At 46.4% G+C, this 21,187-nt stretch overlaps 1 long non-coding RNA gene across 2 annotated transcripts in view; it reads right to left on the bottom strand.

Annotated features, from left to right (window-relative positions):
• LOC144692012 (uncharacterized) overlaps nucleotides 1-21,187 on the bottom strand; it is a 223,137-nt gene that overhangs the window by 17,100 nt on the left and 184,850 nt on the right. The gene's annotated exons all lie outside the window — the stretch shown is intronic.

The raw sequence follows: 21,187 nt of genomic DNA, 5'->3' as shown, positions 1-21,187 counted from the left end.
ACCTGCCCGGCCAATCTTAAGGCTGGCGGGCAGGCCAGGAGCCCCAGCGGGCTTCTGATTGTTCATGAAATTTCATCCACTGGCGGGATGAAGTTTCATGTCTGTTTCGTAAATAAGTTATAAAGTTTATGTGTTTTTTAATAACATGTCCCATCTTGTGTGACATTGTCACATGAGGGGGACATGTTAATAATTTTTTAAGTTTTGTATTTTTAAAGTTTCTCAGACTGTCACTGGTCTCCCTGAGACAGCACTTTGTCTCAGGGAGCAGTGCACTCTCTCGCACGCATGCGTGAAGGAGCGCACTTTGACAGATGGGGAATCCCTTCCTCCCCCGCACAGGAAGCTCATAGCGCTTCCTGTCGGGCAGGCCGCTGGGCGGGCCTTAATTGGCCCACCCACTCAAAATGGTGGCGGACCCCGTTTCGGTGGCAGAGTGTCCACCTGCTGCTGAGCCAGTGGGGCCCGCACGCCATCCGAGGGCAAAATTCTGCCCAATGACCCTGAAGGCAGATAACAACAAGATGCACAACACATCCTAGGCACTCTCTTCACGAAGCAGACTTGTAGCCAGTAACCCAGAAAAGACTGGAAACTTACCGACTATCAGCCCATAGCTAGCAATAAAACCTAGGGCAGAATCGTTCCAGATTTGCACTAAGTGCAGTAGCGGACGGGAAAAAGGACATTTCACCATCCGGCTGCAAAAGTGACTTTTCACGCCATAACATCAAAATCCCGTCTCATTAATTACGCATTCCCGGGAAACACGCCATCTCACTGGCGGGCAGCCTCTGATCTGTCTGCCACACTGTCACCTTGCCGTTTCCTCATGCCAGGCACCATATTTAAAGTGCAGACACGCGTACACCTCTCTGTGCTGCCAGCCCAGGACTTCTGCACAGAAGATATGGCCCCAAAAGGCAAAGAAGACTGCAGCCCCCCCCAAATCAGTGGCACTTTCCTGGGATGCCCTTTGGATGCTGTGGATGCCCGCCGTGATGTGCTATAGCACCCGCTCTGGCTGCAGGAGGAGCAGCGACATCACCAGTTGTGAGGCGATGGCAGTGGTGGTCGGTGCCAATGTCCTGCCAAAGAGGACAGGCACTCAGTGCTGAAAGAAGATGAATGATCTCCTCCATTCTGCCAGGGTAAGTCATTCTTCTCATTGCTCTCAACTCACACACTCACAAACCAATCGCACATCCACAGGGATCATACTCACTGCCAGCTCAAAGGGACATCACCATTCACTCTCTCTCACACACACCTTCATTGTCCTCATCCATCCATGGCACCACTCAACACCTACCAATGCTAGGCATACTTATCATTTGGCCTGGCAGGCATCCTGCTCACACTCTCCACATGAATTCATGCAGGACAAGCTGGCATATATCAAAAGGGAGAGGTAGCAGATTGCTGGAGGAATGTCTGATATCACGGTCCTCACGAAATAGAGTCATCCAGCTGGCTGGTGAAGATGTGGACTGTTCCTGTGCTGACGGTGAGGTCAGTGGTGCTCAACCAAGTGATAACCCACCAATGCAACATCCATCAGACAACCATGCTGTGAATGATGTGCCCTGTTTCACAGGCCACTGCCATGCACTAATTATCACTCTTTGGTTTTGCAAGCACATCTGGGAAATAGCCGAGGGACTTTACAATCCAGGTCCTCGACTCAAGCACCGAAAAAACCTCAGAAGAGGAATCTGCTGAAACCCTCATTGATGACTCATCACAGAGCTTACCCACACCCTCAACCAACACAGAGACACACACCTCGGTGGGACCTAGTTCTAGAGTAGCCTCAGGGCCACAATCTGGTGAACACATCGCACTGTCTGATCCACAGCAAGTGGCGGCAGGGACTTCCGAGGTTTCAGGTACTTGGGGGGTTGCTGGAGAACAGAAATCTGCTGAGCCCAAGTCAGATGACAAGCCTCTGGACTCGGTCTTGTCACAGTTGCTGGACCTGCAAAGGCAAGCTCGGGAACATCAGGAAGGGATGTCTGCTGCAGTCCTCAGATTGCAAAGCACGATGGAGGAGTCCATCCCCCTTCAGTCTGAGATGATAGCGCCGGCATGCCAATGCACCGAGGTCAACACTGGTAGGACGGAGGCCGCCATGGAGACGTTGGTCCAGGATTTCGCTCCTGCTCTGCTGCATGGGCTGAACTCCATTGCTGATGCCATAGTTGGTATTCAACAGTGTCAACGCGGGAGAGGCGTGCAGGGCAGCTTGATCTCACTCCAGCTTCCCCTTCTCCTGAGGCACTCAGCCAGGGACCCTCGGGCACCAATAGGGAGAAGGATCAGCAGATGCACACCCTGGGGCCAACCACCCAGGTGTCCATCCACCCAGGTGGCTCCAGGAGTGACCGGCCCATCCGAATCCCCTCTTCCTGTTAACCCAGCAGCTTCAGCTCCACAGGCCGAGGAGGGTGCCACTACCACACAACAGATCCCCAAAAGCAGGCCAGGGCACTCCAGACCTTGGCCCTCCAGAGGACGCCTATCAAGGTCATCACAGACGGGGCATAGCAGTCAGCAGGCAACCTCCACCTTAACTGTGGATGTCGGGGGAGCACCAAGATGTAGTGGCAGGGTTAGGAAGGGGAGGTAATGGCGTAGTGGTATTGTCACTGAACTAGTGATCCAGAGACCCAGGGTAATGCTCTGGGGACCCGGGTTTGTGTCCCACTGCGGCAGATGATGGAATTTGAATTCAATAAAATTCTGGGATTACAAGTCTAAAGACCATGGAACCATTGACAATTGTTGTAAAAACCCATCTAGTTCATTAATGCACGTTAGGAAATCCTGCCACATCCAGTTGTGAATGGTGGTGGACAATTAAACAACTCACTGGAGGAGGAGGCTCCACAAATATCCCCATCCTCAAAGATGGAGGAGCCCAGCATATCAGCGCAAAAGATAAGGCTGAAGCATTTGCAACAATCTTCAGCCAGAAATGTCAAGTGAATGATCCATCTCAGCCTCTTCCAGAGGTCCCCAGCATCACAGATGCCAATCTTCAGCCAATTTGATTCACTCCACATTGATATCAAGAAATGGCTGAAAGCACTGGATACTGCAAAGGCAATGGGCCCTGACAATATTCAGGTACTGAAGACTTGTGCTCCAGGACTTGCTGCACCACTAGTCAAGCTGTTCCAGTACAGCCTCAACACTGGCATCTACCCGGCTATGTGGAAAATTTCCCAGGTATGTCCTGTACACAAAAAGCAGGACAAACCTAACCCGGCCAATTACCGCCCCATCAGTCTATCCTTGATCATCAGTAAAGTGATGGAAGGAGTCATCAACAGTCCTATCAAGCGGCACTTGCTTAGCAATAACCTGCTTACTGATGCCCAGTTTGGGTTCCGCCAGGATCACTCAGCTCCTGACCTCATTACAGCCTTGGTTCAAACATGGACAAAAGAGCTGAACTCCCGAGGTGAGGCGTGAGTGACTGCCCTTGACATCAAGGTAGCATTTGACCGAGTGTGGCATCAAGGAGCCCTAGCAAAACTGGAGTCAATGGGAATCAGGGGGAAAACTCTCTACTGGTTGGAGTTATACCTAGCATAAAGGAAGATGATTGTGGTTGTTGGAGGGGTCAGTCATATGAGCTGCAGGAGTTCCTCAGGGTAGTGTCCTCGGCCCAACCATCTTCAGCTGCTTCATCAATGACCTTCCTTTCATCACAAAGTCAGAAGTGGGGATGTTCGCTGATGATTGGACAATGTTCAGCACCATTCACCATTCCTCAGATGCTGAAGCAATCCATGTCCCAGTGCAGCAAGACCTGGACAATATCCAAGCTTGGGCTAACAAGTGGCAAGTAACATTCGCACCACACATGTGTCAGCAAGAGAGAATCCAACCATCGCCCCTTGATGTTCAATGGCATTAACATCACTGAATCCCCCACTATCAACATCCTGGGAGTTACCATTGACCAGAAAGTGAGCTTTACTCGCCATATAAATATTGTGGCTACAAGAGCAGGTCAGAAGCTAGGAATTGTGCGATGATTAATTTACCTCCTGACTCTCCGAAGCCTGTCCACCATCTACAAGGCACAAGTCAGGATTGTGATGGAATACTCCCCACTTGCCTGGATGAGTGCAGCTCTAACAACATTGAAGAAGCCTGACACTGTCCAGGACAAAGCAACCCGCTTGATTGGCACCCCATCCACAGATATTCACTCCCTCCACCATCGACACACAGTAGCAGCAGTGTGTACCATCTGCAAGATGCACTGCAGGAATTCACCAAGGCCCCTTCAACAACACCTTCAAAACCCACGACCACTACCATCTAGAAGGACAAGGGCAGCAGATACATAGGAACACCACCACCTGGAGGTTTCCCTCCAAGTCACTCACCATCCTGACTTGGAAATAAATCATCGTTCCTTCACTGTCGCTGGGTCAAAATCTTGGAACTTACTTACTAACAGCACTGTGGGTGTACCTATACCACATGGGCTGCAGCGGTTCAAGAAGGCAGCTCACCACCACCTTCTAAAAGGCAACAAGGGATGGGCAATAAATGCTGGTCCAGCCAGCGAAGCCCACATCCCGTGAATGATTTTAAAAAATGAGCCTTGTACCCTCTCTCTGCTGCAGTCTGAGGCCACCACATGGATGTCATCAGCCACGTCCTCTGCGGGTAGCCCTTGCACCCGAGGAAACAACCCTGCAATCTCTGTGGGCCTGGAAGATGTTAGGGATCTGAGACCTGTTGAGAATGTAGGAGTTGTGGACACTCCTTGGGAACCGTGCGCAGATCTGCAGGATGTGTTTGTGGTGGTCACACACCAGCTGAACATTCAGAGTGGAAGCCCTTGCAGTTGATATAGTTGACTGCTCGTTGCCACGGAGACCTGAGTGCCATGTGAGTGCAGTCGATGGCACCCTGCGCCTGTGGAAAACCTGATATCTGGACAAATCCCAGCGCTCTTGAATCCTGGCTTTCCTGATCTCGAGTGAAAGATGGAGTCTGTGACCTGATGGATGCTTTTGTGGTGGTGGCTTGCGATATCCCACAGAGGTCACCTGTGGAGCCCTGAAAGGAGCTATTTGCATAAAAATTGAGCGCTGCGGTCACTGGCAGTGGATGCCCTCAATTTCCCCTGGTGCCAAATCCCACAGCAGGTTGCAGATGTGATCGACTAATTCCCTGGACACGCATAGTTTTCTTGGCCATCAGCAGGAATGACAAGTGCCTTTGATAGACCCTGGGTCTCGCTAGGCGCTGACCAGCGATGGCTTACTGTGGGTCTTCAGTGGCGTGCATGGGAGCTCCATCCACCCCTTCTTCCTGAGGATACTGCTCATCCCTCTGCCCAGCCAGGTGCCTCCATCGCTCTCTACCCCTTTGTTTCCACTCCCTGTAAGCCATGAGGCATACAGCTGGGTCACCAGGCTCCATGCACCTGATGTACTCCTCCTGCAGGATGAAAGAGACAGACACGTGGGTTAGTTTGGGTGTACTAAGAACCTCTCTTGGTTAAGTCTGAAGGCCCCTTAATGCATCCCAGAGAGTGCTGGCCACCACTTGGATGGCCAGAGTTTAGTGCGCTGCATGGCTGCCCGAAACCCCACCCACCTCCACCCCACTTCACCTGACCGACTGGCAGCAGCTTTGCCCACTGGACTGCATGCTGTGCTCTCAGCTCAGGCACGGGCATTCTCCTAACCTGCACTGCAAGGCTGCATTGTTAGCCTGAACCATGGGAGAGGCTGGTCCAAACCAGGATGATGACATTGTAAGGGGCTGTGAGCGCCTCCACCAGCAACTGCTCCATGGCCAACTTTAGTGAGGAGATTGTACAATGTATCCAGTCATCCAACTGTTCTGCAGTCCACTAAAATGTTCATTAGTTTGCAGTCTGTGCCTAAGGGGTGAAAAGCTCTGGAACATTTGGTGGCACTTTGATGCCTCTGCGTTGCTTGCGTGGGCAGATAAGTTAGAGGCTCGACTGTAAGCATGTCAATGTGGCTGCGCCCGAACTGTCTCAGCTGCGGAGGAATGGTCACTTTATACAAGGTTTCCCTAACGTGTGGCCATTTCCCCCTCTGCACCGCCTGCAGTGCGAGTTAGAAGAATGTCTACGCCTGAGCTGACCATCAGCCGCAGTGCAGCCCTTGCCCCGTCAACTCGCCTCAACCACTGGGTAGCCCTTGCCCCCCTCAACCCGCCTCAATGACAGTGCAGCCCTTGCCCCGTTAACTCACCCGAACTGCAGAGCAGCCCTTGCCCCCCTCAACCCGCCTCAATGACAGTGCAGCCCTTGCCCCCCTCAACTCACCCGAACTGCAGAGCAGCCCTTGCCCCCCACAACTCGCCTCAATGACAGTGCAGCCCTTGCCCCAGGACCGCACTGTCAGCCAGCTGGGAAAATGCGACTTGCCTGTGCCCTCGCCTAAATGCACAGCGCCTCAACCTTGATTCCAACAGGCGACTCTTACCAAGTGCTGCGCAACGTGACTGCACACTTACCCCTGAGCTCCCCTCGAAGTGTAGCTCGCCAGGTGCACGCCTTATAAATGCTGTTGTGAAACATGTCGGTGTGCTCGGATTATCCAGCGTGGGGGGACAGATTCCAACGGGCTGGGCTTACAATGATATGCAGATGTATTACAGTGAAGTTCCCAACGGACGGCGACAGAAAACACAGCCTGCCATTGGCAGGTGGAATGGACAATTGCAAATTGGTTTCACGACGTTGAGAAACTAATTTTTGGCCTTCCCGCCATATTGTCCACTCCCGCCTGCCATGACACCCAACACCAATGGGCAAGGAAAATTCCGCCCTGAGTCACAAAATGCTGTTGCTTACAGTAGAATCAACTGCATCCAACCCTCGGCAACAGAAAGGAGCCTGAGGAGGAAGATACACTAGCAGGCCCACAGCTAGAATGAACGGGCAGGGAATTGGATGGGCTTTGTTATGATCTCTGTTTCTCCCCACGCGATATCCCTTCATGCGCAAATAATCTTCTAGGGCCAGGCCCAACAAGGGGAAGATTTGCCCTTCCTGCTAGCCAAATGCCCAGTGAAGTTGCTAGTCATCTAATATGTTGCTCGGAAAATGAAAACAAAGTGCGTCATAATTTCAGTTTGAATATTCCTGAAAAGAGAGATGTGTTGCTGAAGCTTTTCATCAAATTTGGCATTCTTCCATTTGTCAAAATGAGTACAAGATGAAAAGCTTTGACAGCATGTCTCTCCTTTCAGCAATATTTAATTGCCATTTGCGTTTACCAAAACTTTGCATTAACTTATTGGAAGTTATGCGCCATTTTAAATGTTTTTAAAAAACTGATCAAAATCTGCAACATCATTGAAAATTTAGGCTGCTGGCTTTGTTCTTTCACACTGAGCCTGATACTCTTTAATAACTATCCCTTCACCTGCTTTAAAGCGCTCGGTTCAACCTGCCTATGACGAAGGTACTTGGCAAGAAGCCAAAGGTAAAAATACAGGAAAAAAAATACTGATCGTGGAACACCTCCTGCTGTTTAACTCAACAAATGATGAACCACAAAGAAACAATAGCTCTTCCATTGAAGCCAGCTATCCTTCTGGCCTCTGCAGAAGTGAATCTCCATTATGAATCAGTTTCAAATCAGAAACATAGAAAATAGGAGCAGGAGTAGGTCATTCAGCCCTTCGAGCCTGCTCTGCCATTCAATATGATCATGGATGATCCTGTATCTGAATACCATACTCCTGCTCTCTCCTTATAGCCCTTGACAACTTTAGAATCTTGAAATCGATTTCCTTCTTAAATATATTCAGTGACTTGGTCTCCACAGCCCTCTGTGGTAGAGAATTCCACAGGTACACCACCTTTAAGTGAAGAAGTTTCCCCTCATCTCAGTCCTAAATGGTCTACACCATATCCTGAGACTGTGACCTCTGTTCTAGACCACCCAGCCAGAGGAAACATCATCGCTGCATCCAGTCTGACCAGCCCTGTCAGAAATTTATGAGATCCCCAATCATTCTTCTAAACTCCAGTGAATACAGGTCTAGTCGACCCAATCTCTCTTCATATGACAATCCTGCCATCCCAGGAATCAACCTGGTGAATCTTTGCTGCACTCCTTGTATGGCAAGTATATCCATCCTTAGGCAAGACGACCAAAACTGCACGTAATACTCCAGGTGTTGTCTCAACAAGGCCCTGTACAGCTGCACTAAGACATTCTTGCTCCTGTATTCAAATCCTCTTGCAATGGAGGTCAACATACCATTTACCTTCCTAATTGCTTACTGCACCTACATGTTTGCTTTCAGTGACTGGTGTACCAGCACACCCAGGTCCCTTTGTACATTAACATTTCCCAATCTATCGTCATTTAAATAATACACTGCCATTCTGTTCTTCCTACCGACGTGGGTAACTTCACATTTATCCATGTCATACTGCATCTGCCTTGTATTTGACCACACATTCAACTTGTCCAAATCGCCTTGAAAACTCTTAACATCCTCCTCACCACCACATTCCCACCTAGTTATGTGTCATCAGCAAACCCGGAAATATTACATTTGGTTCCCTCATCCATTGGTGTATGTTGTGAATAGCCTTGCGGTACCCCATTTGTCATTGCCTGCCACACCGAGAAAGACCTATTTTTTAATATATTGATTTACAGGAAGTGGACGTTGCTGGCTAGGCCAGCATTTATTGCCCATCCCTAATTGCCCTTGAGAAGATGGTGAGCTGCCTTCTTGAACCTTCGCTGTCTCTGTGGTGTAGGTACACCCACAGTGCTGTTAGGGAGGGAGTTCCAGGATTTTGACCCAGCTACAGTGCAGGAACGGCGATATATTTCCAAGTTAGGATGGTGCGTGGCTTGTAGGCGAACTTCCAGGTGGTGGTGTTCCCATGTATCTGCTGCCTTGTTCTTCTAGATGGTAGCAGTGATGGGTTTGGAAGGAGCTGCTTAAGGAGCTTTGGTGAGTTTCTGCAGCACACCTTGTAGATGGTGTATGCTGCTGAGACTGTGCGTCGGTGGTGGAGGAAAGTGAATGTTTGTGGAAGGGGTGCCAATTAAGTGACCTGGAAGGTGCCAAGCTTCTTGAGTGTTGTTGGAGCTGCACTCATCCAGTCAAGTGGAGGGTATTCCATCACACTCCTGACACATTCCTTGTAGATGTGGACAGGCTTTGGGGAGTCAGGAGGTGAGTCACTCACCATAGGATTCCTAGCCTCTGACCTGCTCTTGTAGCCACAGCTAGTCCAGTTCCATCTCTGGTCAATGCTAAACCCCAGGGCGTTGATAGTGGGGGTTTCAGTGATAGTAATGCCCTTGAATGTGAAGGGGTGATGGTTAGATTCTCTCTTGTTGGAGATGGTCATTGCCTGGCACTTGTGTGGTGCGAATGTTACTTGCCACATGTCAGCCCAAGCCTGGATATTGTCCAGGTCTTGCTGCATTTGGACATGGACTACTTCGGTATCTGAGCAGTCACGATCGGTGCTGAACATTGTGCAATCATCAGCGAGCATCCCCACCTCTGACTTTATGATGGAAGGAAGGCCATTGATGAAACAGCTGAAGATGTTTGAGCCTGGGACACTACCCTGAGGAACTCCTGCAGTGAGGTCCTGGAACTGGGAAGGTTGATCTCCAACAACCACAACCATCTTCCTTTGCGCTAGGAAGGACTCCAACCAGCAGAGAGTTTTCCCTCTGATTCCCATTGACTCCAGTTTTGCTAGGGCTCCTTGATGCCACACTCGGTCAAATGCTGCCTTGATTTCAAGGGCAGTCACTCTCACCTCACCTCTGGAGTTCAGCTCTTTTGTCCATATTTGAGCCAAGGCTGTAATGAGGTCAGTGACCCTGGCGGAACCCAAACTGAGCGTCAGTGAGCAGGTTATTGCTAAGCAAGTGCCGCTTGATAGCACTGTTGATGACCTCTTCCACCACTTTGCTGATTATTTAGAGCCCCTGATGGGGCGGTAATTGGCTAGGTTGGATTTGTCTTGTTTTTTGTGTAAAGGACATACCTGGGTAATTTTCCACATAGCCGGGTAGATGCCAGTGTTGTAGCTGGACTGAAGCATCTTGGATAGGGGATGCAGCATGTTCTGGAGCACAAGTCTTTAGTACTATTGCTAGAATAGTGTCAGGACCCATAGCCTTTGCAGTCTTTTGGTCTTCAGCTGTTTCTTGATATCACGTGAAGTTAATCGAATTGGCTGAAAACTGGCATCTGTGATGCTCGGGACCTCTGGAGGATACAACTGAGTGTTGTGCTTGACCAATTCAGAAGGCTTTTAAGAGTTAACCACTATACTGCAGATCCAGAGTCACATGTAGGCCAGACCAGGTGAGGATATTAAAGTATATTAGTGAATCAGATGAGTTTTTATGACGATTGACAATGGTTTCATGGTCATCATTTGACTTCTAATTCCAGATTTTTACTGAATTCAATTCCAGCATCTGCTGTGATGAGCATTACCCTGGGTGCCTGGACTACTGGTCCTGTGACAAACACCACCGTCTTCCAACTTCCTTCTCTCTGTTTCCTGTCTGCTAACCAATTCTCAATCCATGCCAATATATTACCCCCAATCCCATATGTGCTTCAATTTGACACATTAACCTCTTATGTGGGTCTCTATCAAAAATTTTCTGAAAATCCAAATACACTACATCCACTGGTTCTCCCTTATCTATTCTGCTGGTTATGTCCTCAAAAAACTCTAGTCAGTTTGTCAAACATGATTTCCCTTTCATAAATCCATGTTGACTTTGTCTAATCCAGTTGATATTTTCCAGGCGCCTGTTATCACACCCTTTATAATAGGCTCTAGCATTTTCTCTGCTCCTGGTGTTAGGCTAACCAGTCTGTCATTCACTGTTTTCTCCCTCCCACCTTTTTTAAATAATGGCGTTACATTTGTCACCGTCCAATCTACCGGGACTATTCCAGAATCTATAGAATTTTGGAAGATGACATCCAACACATCCACTATTCCCATGGCCACCTCCTTTAGTATCCTGGGATATAGATTATCAGGCCCTGCGGATTTATCGGCTTTCAGTCCCAGCACTTTTTTTTTTAGTAATACTAATTTCTTTCAATTCCTCCTTCTTATTAGACCCTTGGTTCCCTAGTATTTCTGGGAAGTTATTTGTGTCTTCTCCTGTGAAGACAGAACTAAAGTAGTTGTGTAATTGCTCTGTCATTTCCTTGTTCTCTATTATAAATTCTCCTGTTTCGGACTGTAAGGGATCTACATTTGTCTTCACTGATCTTTTACATTTTACATACTTATAGAAGCTTTTACAGCCCGCTTTTATGTCCCTTGCAAGTTTACTCTCATACTCTATTTTTCCCCTCTTAATTAATCTCTTGGTCCTCCTTTGCTGGCTCCTAAACTGCTCCCAATCCTCAGGCTTGCTACTTTTTCTAGTAGCTTTATATGACTCCTCTTTGGATCTGATACTATCCTTAATTTCTTTTGTTTGCTATGGTTGGGCCACGTTTCCTTTTGTGTTTTTGCGCCAGAAAGGGATGTATAATTGTTGCGATGCCTGTATTCATCCCTTAAATATTAGCCATTGCCTATCCACTGTCATGCCTTTTAATGAAGTTCCCCAAGCTATTCTAGCCAACTCACCCCTCATACCTTCGTAAGAATTTAGGACCCTAGTTTCAGATTGGACTACTTCACTTTCCATCTTAATGAAGAATTTCATCATGTTATAGTCACTCTACCCTAAAGGACCCCGCACAACAAGATTATTAATTAACCCCTTCGCATTGCACAATGCCAAATCTAGGATAGCCTGTTCCCTTGTTGATTCCTCAATGTACTGGTCTAAGAAACCATCTCGTACATATTCCAGGAATTTATCCGCCACAGTATTATTGCTAATTTGGTTTGCCCAGCCTATATGTAGTTTAAAGTCACCCATGATTACTGTAGCACCCTTGTTACATGCATCTCTAATTTCCTGTTTAATGCCATCCCCTACCTCACCACTACTGTTTGAAGGCCTTTTGACAACTCCTACTAATGTTCTCCACCCTCTGTTGCTTCTTAGCTCCACCAAGACTGCATCTACATCTAGATTTTCTGAGCCAATATCCTTTCTCACTATTACACTGATTTCATCCTTAACTAACAACGCCACCCCACCTCCTTTGCCTTTTTGCCTGTCCTTCCTAAATATCGAGTACCCTTGGATATTCTGTTCAAAGTCTTGGTCACCCTGCAGCCATAACTCTCTAATCGCAATTATATCGTACCCGTTTACATCTATTTGCGATGTTAATTTGTCTACCTTATTGCAAATGCTCTATGCATTCAGGTACAGTGCCTTTATGCTTGTCTTTTTAACATTTTTAGATTATTCTCTCTTTTTCTGGAATGGTAATGGAATTGACCAAGCTGAGGCACAATTAGAAGAAACATCCTGTAAGCAATCATGCTTCGGACATTATGAGTGCCGGGCAAGGTTGAGGAGCTAGCTGGTTTTTTCCTGCCCATCATTTTCCATGTGAGTGGGTCATCATAGCCAGGTGATGCCATAAAACTTCACCATTACAGTTTGCCTTGCAGCCACTGTGCAACAATTTTTTTTCACTCTGATCTTCCTACCAATTTTCTGAGCAGAGAGGTTGATAACCCAGGGGCATAGTTTTAAAGTAATTGGGAGAAGGATTAGAGGGGATGGGTGGGGGAAGGTAGTGCGGTGGTTGAGGAGAATCCAAATGGTGGTGGGGGTCTGGAACTCATCGCCTGGAAGAGTGGTAGAGGCAGAAATCCTCATTGTTTTAAAAAAAATAAAAATTAAAAAGGAATATGCACTTGTGAAGCTGTAGCCTACAGAGTTACATACTAATAACTGGAAAGTGGGATAAGGCTGGGTAGCTCTTATTCAGCCAACATGGAGATAATGGGCCAAATGGCCTCTTTCCTTGCTGTCAAATTTATTTCTATTCTATGATACCATCTCACTTGCTTATTTTCCCATTTAGCACCATTCCAACACTTGCAGTAGTTATGACCTTCAACCATAACAAGACACCACGCCTGGCTTGTCCATCCCATCCTTAATGAATGAGCTGACTGTCACAGTAATACTCAGCTATTCAGTCAGTTCTGTCATTTCTCAGCAAGATGGCTTGCAGGCTCAAGGTGTTTAGTCTGGAAGGCCACCAATACCACAGTAGGGAAGTAAGCACAGGATGTGGAGGTTGTGGCTAGACGATGCCAAGCTTGGGTTATACAAGCCTGCAACTTGAAGGAGGAGGACATGCACTTGCTTCAGTACAGAATTTCCTGTTTTTATTTCAGATTTCTAGCATCTTCCAGTATTTCACATTTGATTTAGGTAGGGGTTTGACATTCTGAAGTCTTGGAAAAATAAGAGTTGGAATTGGAAATGATGCAATAAATTTGAAATGTTTTAACCTAAATAAGGTGCTGGGAGGATGACTTATGAGAATAAACCTAAGATGAATATTTCTATTTTTTTTTCTTGGCCATATCCCAAAGTTTTAATATTTTCTGTGCAAAACCTGCAACAGCCCATTCAGAAACTTCTTGATCACTTGTTTCCCTGCCTAGAGACCTTGCTCCTGATACCCCTTTGTCATTTACAATAGTCAGGCAGAGATGAAGTGTCTAATTATAACCTGAAGTATGGATCAAGGGGGTGAGGGGTGGGGCAAATGCAAAATATGCTCACTAATCTAGATTTCAGTCAAGGTCACTTTAACTTCTGGATCTCATTAAAATGCCAGAGTGGGTGTGAAAAGAGCACAGAGCAGCTATCAACAGGTACAGGTCCTAGGAGTAATCAAAAAAGTGGAAGGAATGCTGGCCTTCATCTCATGGGGTTCGGAGTTCAAAAGTGAGGGTGCGATGCTCCAGTCGTACAGAGCCTTGGTTAGACCCCATCTGGAGAACTGCATTCAGTTTTGGGCAGCAGCAAGAGGGTGGAGGGCTGATCACCTTTTTCCTGGTGACTGCGGGAAAGCCGTGGTAGTCTCCCCACAAATTCCTACTTTTAAGGTGAACACTTGCTGAAAAACCCTGCCTGTTAAGATCGAAAACTATGGAAGAGGGTGGCATACCGATTTAGCTAAGTAACCTGTTAGCCTGTCAGTTTCTAACTGACCCACCACTCACGCCCCCACCACCCCCCCACCCCCCCTCCAACCAACAACCCCCATCCCTGCTCTAACTGGTTTCCACCTGGCAGGTAGAGTTGAAATAATTTCACAATTTCCTCCAGGCTCTGTGACAGAATGAAAGGATGGGCGCCAGAGAGTTACGATAAGTCTACTTGAGTGGAAATATCTCGCTCTCCCTCAGCTCCTCCAGGAACAACTTCGCTAAACTAAGGACCTCAACATGCAAGATATTATAGTTTGGCATTTCTATTAACTAACATTCACTACACCATGGACATAGCAATATGAAACTTGTTTGAAAGAAAAAGTACATGCAAAGAGGGAAATGCAGGAATCATGAAAGAATTTACCTTTGCTATTTATGCTCTTTTATAAACCTTCCTTTTCAGAGAATCATAGCATATTGCTGCAAAAAGAGACATGCTGTTGAAGCTTTTCACCTTGCACTCATCAGGACTGATTCACAAGAATACCCATTGTAACGGGAGGCAACAGGTGACAGGTGAAGCTAGCTGTTTCACGCTGCTACTATGCAGTAGCAACATGAGTGGTATTCACCACTAACAAGATGCTGCTGTCAAACCAAAAAGAACTTCTGCCTATCACAGAAATATGGTACATGAATTTTAGTGCCAGTGTGATGTCAGATATATATGCCGTACGTCCCAACAACTGATGGCTCATATCAAACAGCACATTCCTTCAGCTGTTCCCAACAGGCAAAGTACTGACTGTACCCAACCAACCAACCATTGCTTGCAAAACTCAAATCTAGTGTCCAACAATATATGCGATTCCGCAATTGGACAGCATTTGCTAAACAATCCTGATTGTGCTAAGAATTACACTAAGAACCAATTTAAGATTATCAATCAGGCTTGCATGTGTCCTAGGAGCTATATATATTCACACACAGCCCTGTGCTTTGTAAACAGAAGGAGCATCTCCACACATTGTGCCTTTCTCAACTAAACAAAAGCTTTGGGGACAGCCATTCCCTGGTTCATTCCCTATGGCAATGCCTTAACCAGAGTTGACCTGCTTGGTTTGAATTTAAACAAAAGCTTGGCAGTTAACTGTACCCTGGCGCATTCTCCATGGCAATGCCTCAACCAATCAGAGTCCATTTACCAACCAATCAGCACTCTCTTTTCATTCAGTATAAATTGTTGTTCCCTTTAGATTTGGTATTCTTGTGAATCTGTCCTGTTGAGTGCAAGACCAAAAACTTTGAAAACATGTGTCTTTTTTCAACAATACTCAGGTTCTGTACTACCCAGCAACTAATCATAGTATAATACAGCACAGAAGGCCATTCAGCCCATTGAGTCACCACTGGCTCTTTCAATAACTAGTTCAATGCCCCTGCTCTTTTTCTGTATCCCTGCTAGTTTTTTCTTCAATTATTTATTCAATTCACTTTTGAAAGCTACATTTGAATCTATTTCCACCAGCCTATCAGGTAGTGCTTCCAAATCCTACACAAAAAAAGTCTTTCCTCATGTTGCCTCTGGTTATTTTGCCAATCACCTTCAAGCTGTGCCCTCTGGTACTTGAACCTTCAGCCACTATCAAACTCTTCATGATTTTAAGCACCTCTATTACATCTCTTCTTAGCCTTCTCTGGTCTCAGGAGAACAATCTCAGCTTCTCCACTCTCTGCACACAACAGTAATCCCTCACCCTTGGAACCATTCTAACAAATCACTTCTGCATCCTCTCTAAAACCAGTGAAGGTAAGCATGTGCCCCCAAACCTCCAACCCCTTGTACTTTTCCTATACATAGATGCAATGTTTCAATATGCAGCTGCATTTAAGAATTTCCTTACACACCTTAATCAGCTCTATCCCATGCTCAAATTCACCTTTGAAATGGAGCAGTCAAACGAGCTCCCTTTCCTCGATCTGCTAGTTGAGACATCTGCTTATCGGTTCTCTACTGCAGTACACTACACGCCTGCATTCACTGGTTAGTATGCACACTGGAGTTTTTAAAAATGTATCCATTTACATGTGGGCATGAGTGGCTAAGCCAGCATTTATTACCCATCCCTAATTGCTCAAGAGAAGGTGATGATGAGCCACCTTCTTGAATTGCTGCAGCCCATGTGGTGTGGGTATCCCCAAAATGCTGTTAGGGAGGGAGTTCCAGGATTTTGACCCAGCAACAGTGAAGGAATGGCAATATAGTTCTAAATCAGGGTTGTGTATGGCTTGGAAGGGAACTTGAAGGTGGTGGTGTTCCCATGCTGCAGCCTTTATCCTTCTAGGTGATCAAAGTCACGGGTTTGGAAGATGCTGTCGAAAGAGCCTTAGTGAGTTGCTGCAGTGCACCTTGTAGATGGTATGCACTGCTGCCACTGTCTGTCGGTGGTGGAGGGAGTAAATGTTGAAGGTGGTGAATGGGGTGCCAATCAAGCGGGCTGCTTTGTCCTGGATGGTGTCAAGCTTCTTCAGTGTTGTTGGAGCTGCTCCAGGCAAGTGGAGAGTATTCCATCACACTCTTGACTTGTGCCATGTAGATGGTGGACAGGTTTTGGGGAGCCAGGAAGTAAGTTACTTGCCACAGAATCCCCAGCCTCTGACCTGCTCTTGTAGACACAGAATTATATGGCTGGTCCAGTGAATTTCTGGTCAATGGTAACCCCCCAAGGTGTTGATAGTAGGGATTTATTGATAGTAATGCAATTGAATGTCATGGGAAGAGAGTTAATTTCTCTCTTGTTGGGGATGATTATTGCCTGGCACTTGTGTGGCACAAATTTTTTTTATTCATTCATGGGATGTGGGCAACGCTGGCTAGGCCAGCATTTTTGCCCATCTGAACAAGGGCAATTAAGAGTCAACCACAATGGTGTGGGTCTGGAGTCACATGTAGGCCAGGCCAGGTAAGGAATGCAGATTTCCTTCCCTAACGGGCATTAGTGAACCAGATGGGTTTTTATGATAATGGTTATCTTATAATCAGACTTTTAATTCCAGACTTTTATTGAGTTCAAATTTCACAATCTGCCATGGTGGGATTCGAACCTGGATCACCAGCGCATTGCTTGAATACTAGTCCAGTGATGATACCACTGTCTCCCCATGCCACTTGACACCTATCAGTCCAAGCCTGAATGTTGTCCAGATATTACTGCATTTGGACATGGATTGCTTCAGTATCTGAGGAGCCTCAAATAGTGCTCCCAGAACATTGTGCAACCATCAACAAACATCCCCACTTCTGACCTTATGATGGAAGGAAGGTCATTGATGAAGCAGCTGAAGACGGTTGGGCTGAGGATACTACCCTGAGGAGCCCCTGCAGTGATGTCCTGGAGCTGAGATGACTGATCTTCAACAGCCACAACCATCTCCCTCTGTACTAGGTATGACTGCAACCAGCGAAGAATTTTCCCCAATTCCCATTGACTCCAGTTTTGCTAGGACTCCTTGATGCCACACTTGATCAAATGCAGCCTTGATGGCAAGGGCAGTCATTCTCAGCTCACCTCTTGAGTTAAGCTCTTTTGTCCATGTTTGGACCAAGGCTAGCCTGGTTGGTTTTGTCCTTTTTGTGGGTAGGACATACCTGGGCAATTTTTCACATTGTCAGGTAGATGCCAGTGTTGTAGATGGGACAGAACAGCTGTGCTAAGGGCGTGGCTGAATAAGATTTCAGCAGGACCAGTGAGGGAAATCGTGGGCTTTGTTCAGCATTTTTGTCCATGCTTGTCCATGACTCCTGTAGCTCAATGCGCTATAAGATTGGCCTTATCAGCAACCTTGTAAATAGGGCCAGAAATATTTGCTCATTGTGCAAGCTTGATACTGAAATGGGTGCATAGCAGTTATTCTGCAGGATAATGGCTACCCCAGTCAAATCATTGTTTGCAAAATGTCATGCAAACTCATGAATCGCCCTAAGGCCACCACATTTGATCCTGAGAAGTGCCCAGTCTACCTCAAGCTACCCTGGAAGGGTTAGGTGTCTCAAATTTTGAGCAACAAGTGAAGCTAGCTGTTTCCCACTGCTACTAATCAGTAGCAACACAATTGACATTCGCCACTAATAGGATGTTGCTGTCAAATCAAAAAGACGTTCTGTCAACACGTAAATGTGTAATGTTGTATAAGGATTCCAGTGCCAGCATGATGCCAGATATGTAGGCCATACAACTTAATGACTGGTAGATCGTTTCATGCACCACACCTCTTCAGCTATTCACAACAAGCTGAGTACTGAATGTACTCAACCAGCCTGTGCTTGCAAAACTCAGAAAAATAGTGTCCAATACTGGACAATTCATCACTTACTGAACAATCCTGAGTGTGCTAAGAATTATACCAACAACTAATTTAAAGTATCTGTCAATCTCGCAACGTGGTGCACTTACACTTGCTAGAAGGTATATATATTTATATGCAGGGAGTTGTCCTCTGCAAACAGAAAAAATATGTCCAGGCTTTGCGTCTTTTTAAATTGAAGAAAGGCATGGGAGACAGCTATTCCCTGGTGATTTTGCCGTGGCAACACCTTGACTAGAGTTGACATGCTTGTTTTGAACTTGAACAAAAGCTTGGGGATAACTATTCCCTGGCACAGTCTCCATGGAAATGCTTTGATCAATCAGAGTCCACTCGCCAACCAATCAGCACCCTTTTTTCATGCTGTATAAATTTTGTACCCTTTGAAATTTGATATTCTTGCACCTGTCCTGATGAGTTCAAGATGAAAAGTTTCGACAGTATAACTTATTGTTTAGTAATACTCAAGTTCTGTATGACCAAGTAACTATTAATATTGAAGTTCTGAAACACAAGACTCCCACAAAATGATTTGAAAGCACTGATATTATTCTATATATGTGTATATACATATACCAATGACCAGCCATCCATCCTGATACTAAACGTTTCCTACATGTAACAGACTTTGCGGAAACAGTCACACGTGGACTTTTGGAACAATGGAAGTCACCCTGAGCAATGCTCCAGTTGACCTGACACAATACTACACCTGCAACCAACTGGAGGCCAATCTGGAGAAGACACATATCTGTGCCCTCTGCATTAGGAACAGAGACACGGAACAAGAATTACACATCGAGTGGTACAGGACTTACTTCTGTTTTCACCCTGTCCACCTTCGTGTGACACTGGAATCACACTTTGAGTTACAAGAATACTACATCAAAAGTGAAAGCTGCAACTATGAATAGTATCCTACAGAATCTGGCTTAGTTGAAACAGAGAGCTGACCCATGACTACAGCTCTGGAACTCTGCTTTACAACTTCCCAATATCCTCGTCCAGCACAGGAACTTTCAAGCCCTTGCAAAGAAATTAAACTGTGTTCTTAATGCCTATTTCTGTTGTATGACTAAGTTGGACAATCTTTCCAATGTTATGTATTGCATCGCTAGACATGCAAAGAGTAGCCATAGGCCAATTGAAAATATATAAATGAATGATCCTCATTGTCCTCTGTTCTACCCAGTCTAGTTCAGAGGTAACTGGTTGAGATGTAAATTCCTTCACTTTGTCAACTTCCTCGATTCCCATCTGAGCAGTGGAAAATTAACCCTTGAGAACACATCTACAGAATAAATCACATTGTGTGGATATGGAACCCAATGAGCGATTCCCAGCTGGAGCCTCTGAGCCATACCCAATCTGGCCATACCTCCATCATTTACACACTGACAATGTGCATTCGAAAGCAATGATACACGAATGCAGTTACGATGACAGTAACTCAGTGATGTGCACCTGAGATTGTGGCCAGAGATGGTGAACCATTGTCTGCTGCCAACTCCTGTCTGAGTCCTGCAATGCTGCTGACCTTGACAAATAGAGTGATAGTGCCAAGGTGCGGGCAGCTTTCTGGCAGGGAAGAACGAGAAAATACAATACAACAACAATTGGGGGAGACGATGACGTCGGGCTAGAAATCCAGAGACCCTTGGTAAAGCTCTGGAGACCTGGTCCAAATCCCGCCAATGCAGATGGTGGAATTTGGATTCAATAAAAATTTGGAATTAAAAGTCTAAAGATGACCATGAAACCATTGTCGATTGTTCATGATGTTCACTAATGCCCTTTAGGGAAGTAAAAGACTTCCCTCCTTCAGGGAAGGAAATCTGCTGTCCCTACTTTGTCTGGCCTACATATGACCCACAGCAATATGGTTGACTCTGGAATGCCCTCTGAAATAGATTAGCAAGCCACTCAGTTACAACAAACTGCTACAAAGTCACATAAAAGGAATGAAACCGGACAGACCAACTGGCATTGACCTAGGTATCGGAACCGACAACTACAACCCTGTCGGTGGCAGAGCTGTCTCACAGGCTAGTCAAGCAACAGCCTGACAAAAGTTATCCTCATGGATTCATACCTTACAGATAATATCCCATCGTCAACATCCCTGGGTATGTCCTGTCCCAGCGGAAGGACAGGCCCAGCAGAGGTGGGGGTACAGTGGTCTACATTCGGGCAGGAGTTGCCCTGGAAGTCCTCAACATTGACTTCAGAACCCATGAAGTCTCATGGCAACAGGTCAAACATGGGCAAGGAAACCTCCTGCTGATTACCACCCTCCCTCAGCTGATGAATCAGTGCTCCTCCATGTTGAACACCACTTGGAGGAAGCACTGAGGGTGGAAGAGTATGCTCTGGGTGGGGGACTTCAATGTCCATCACCAAGAGTGGATCAGTAACACCACTACTGACCGAGCTGGCCGAGATCTAAATGACATAGCTGCTAGACTGGGTCTGTGGCAGGTGGTGAGGGAACCAACAAGAGGGAAAAACATCCTTGACCTCTCACCAACCTGCCTGCCGCAGATGCATCTGTCCATGACAGCATCGGTAGGAGTGACCACCGCACATTGTGGAGACAAGGTCCCACTTTCACATTGAGGATACCTTCCATCATGTTGTGTGGTATTACCGCCGTGCTAGATGGGATAGATTTCGAACAGATCTAGCAACTTAAAACTGGGC

Source organism: Cetorhinus maximus, chromosome 1, assembly GCF_964194155.1.
Source record: "Cetorhinus maximus chromosome 1, sCetMax3.hap1.1, whole genome shotgun sequence".
In the NCBI taxonomy this organism is placed as follows: domain Eukaryota; kingdom Metazoa; phylum Chordata; class Chondrichthyes; order Lamniformes; family Cetorhinidae; genus Cetorhinus; species Cetorhinus maximus.
Note: the sequence above shows the minus strand (reverse complement) of the source record. Positions and strands in the feature narration are given on the sequence as shown.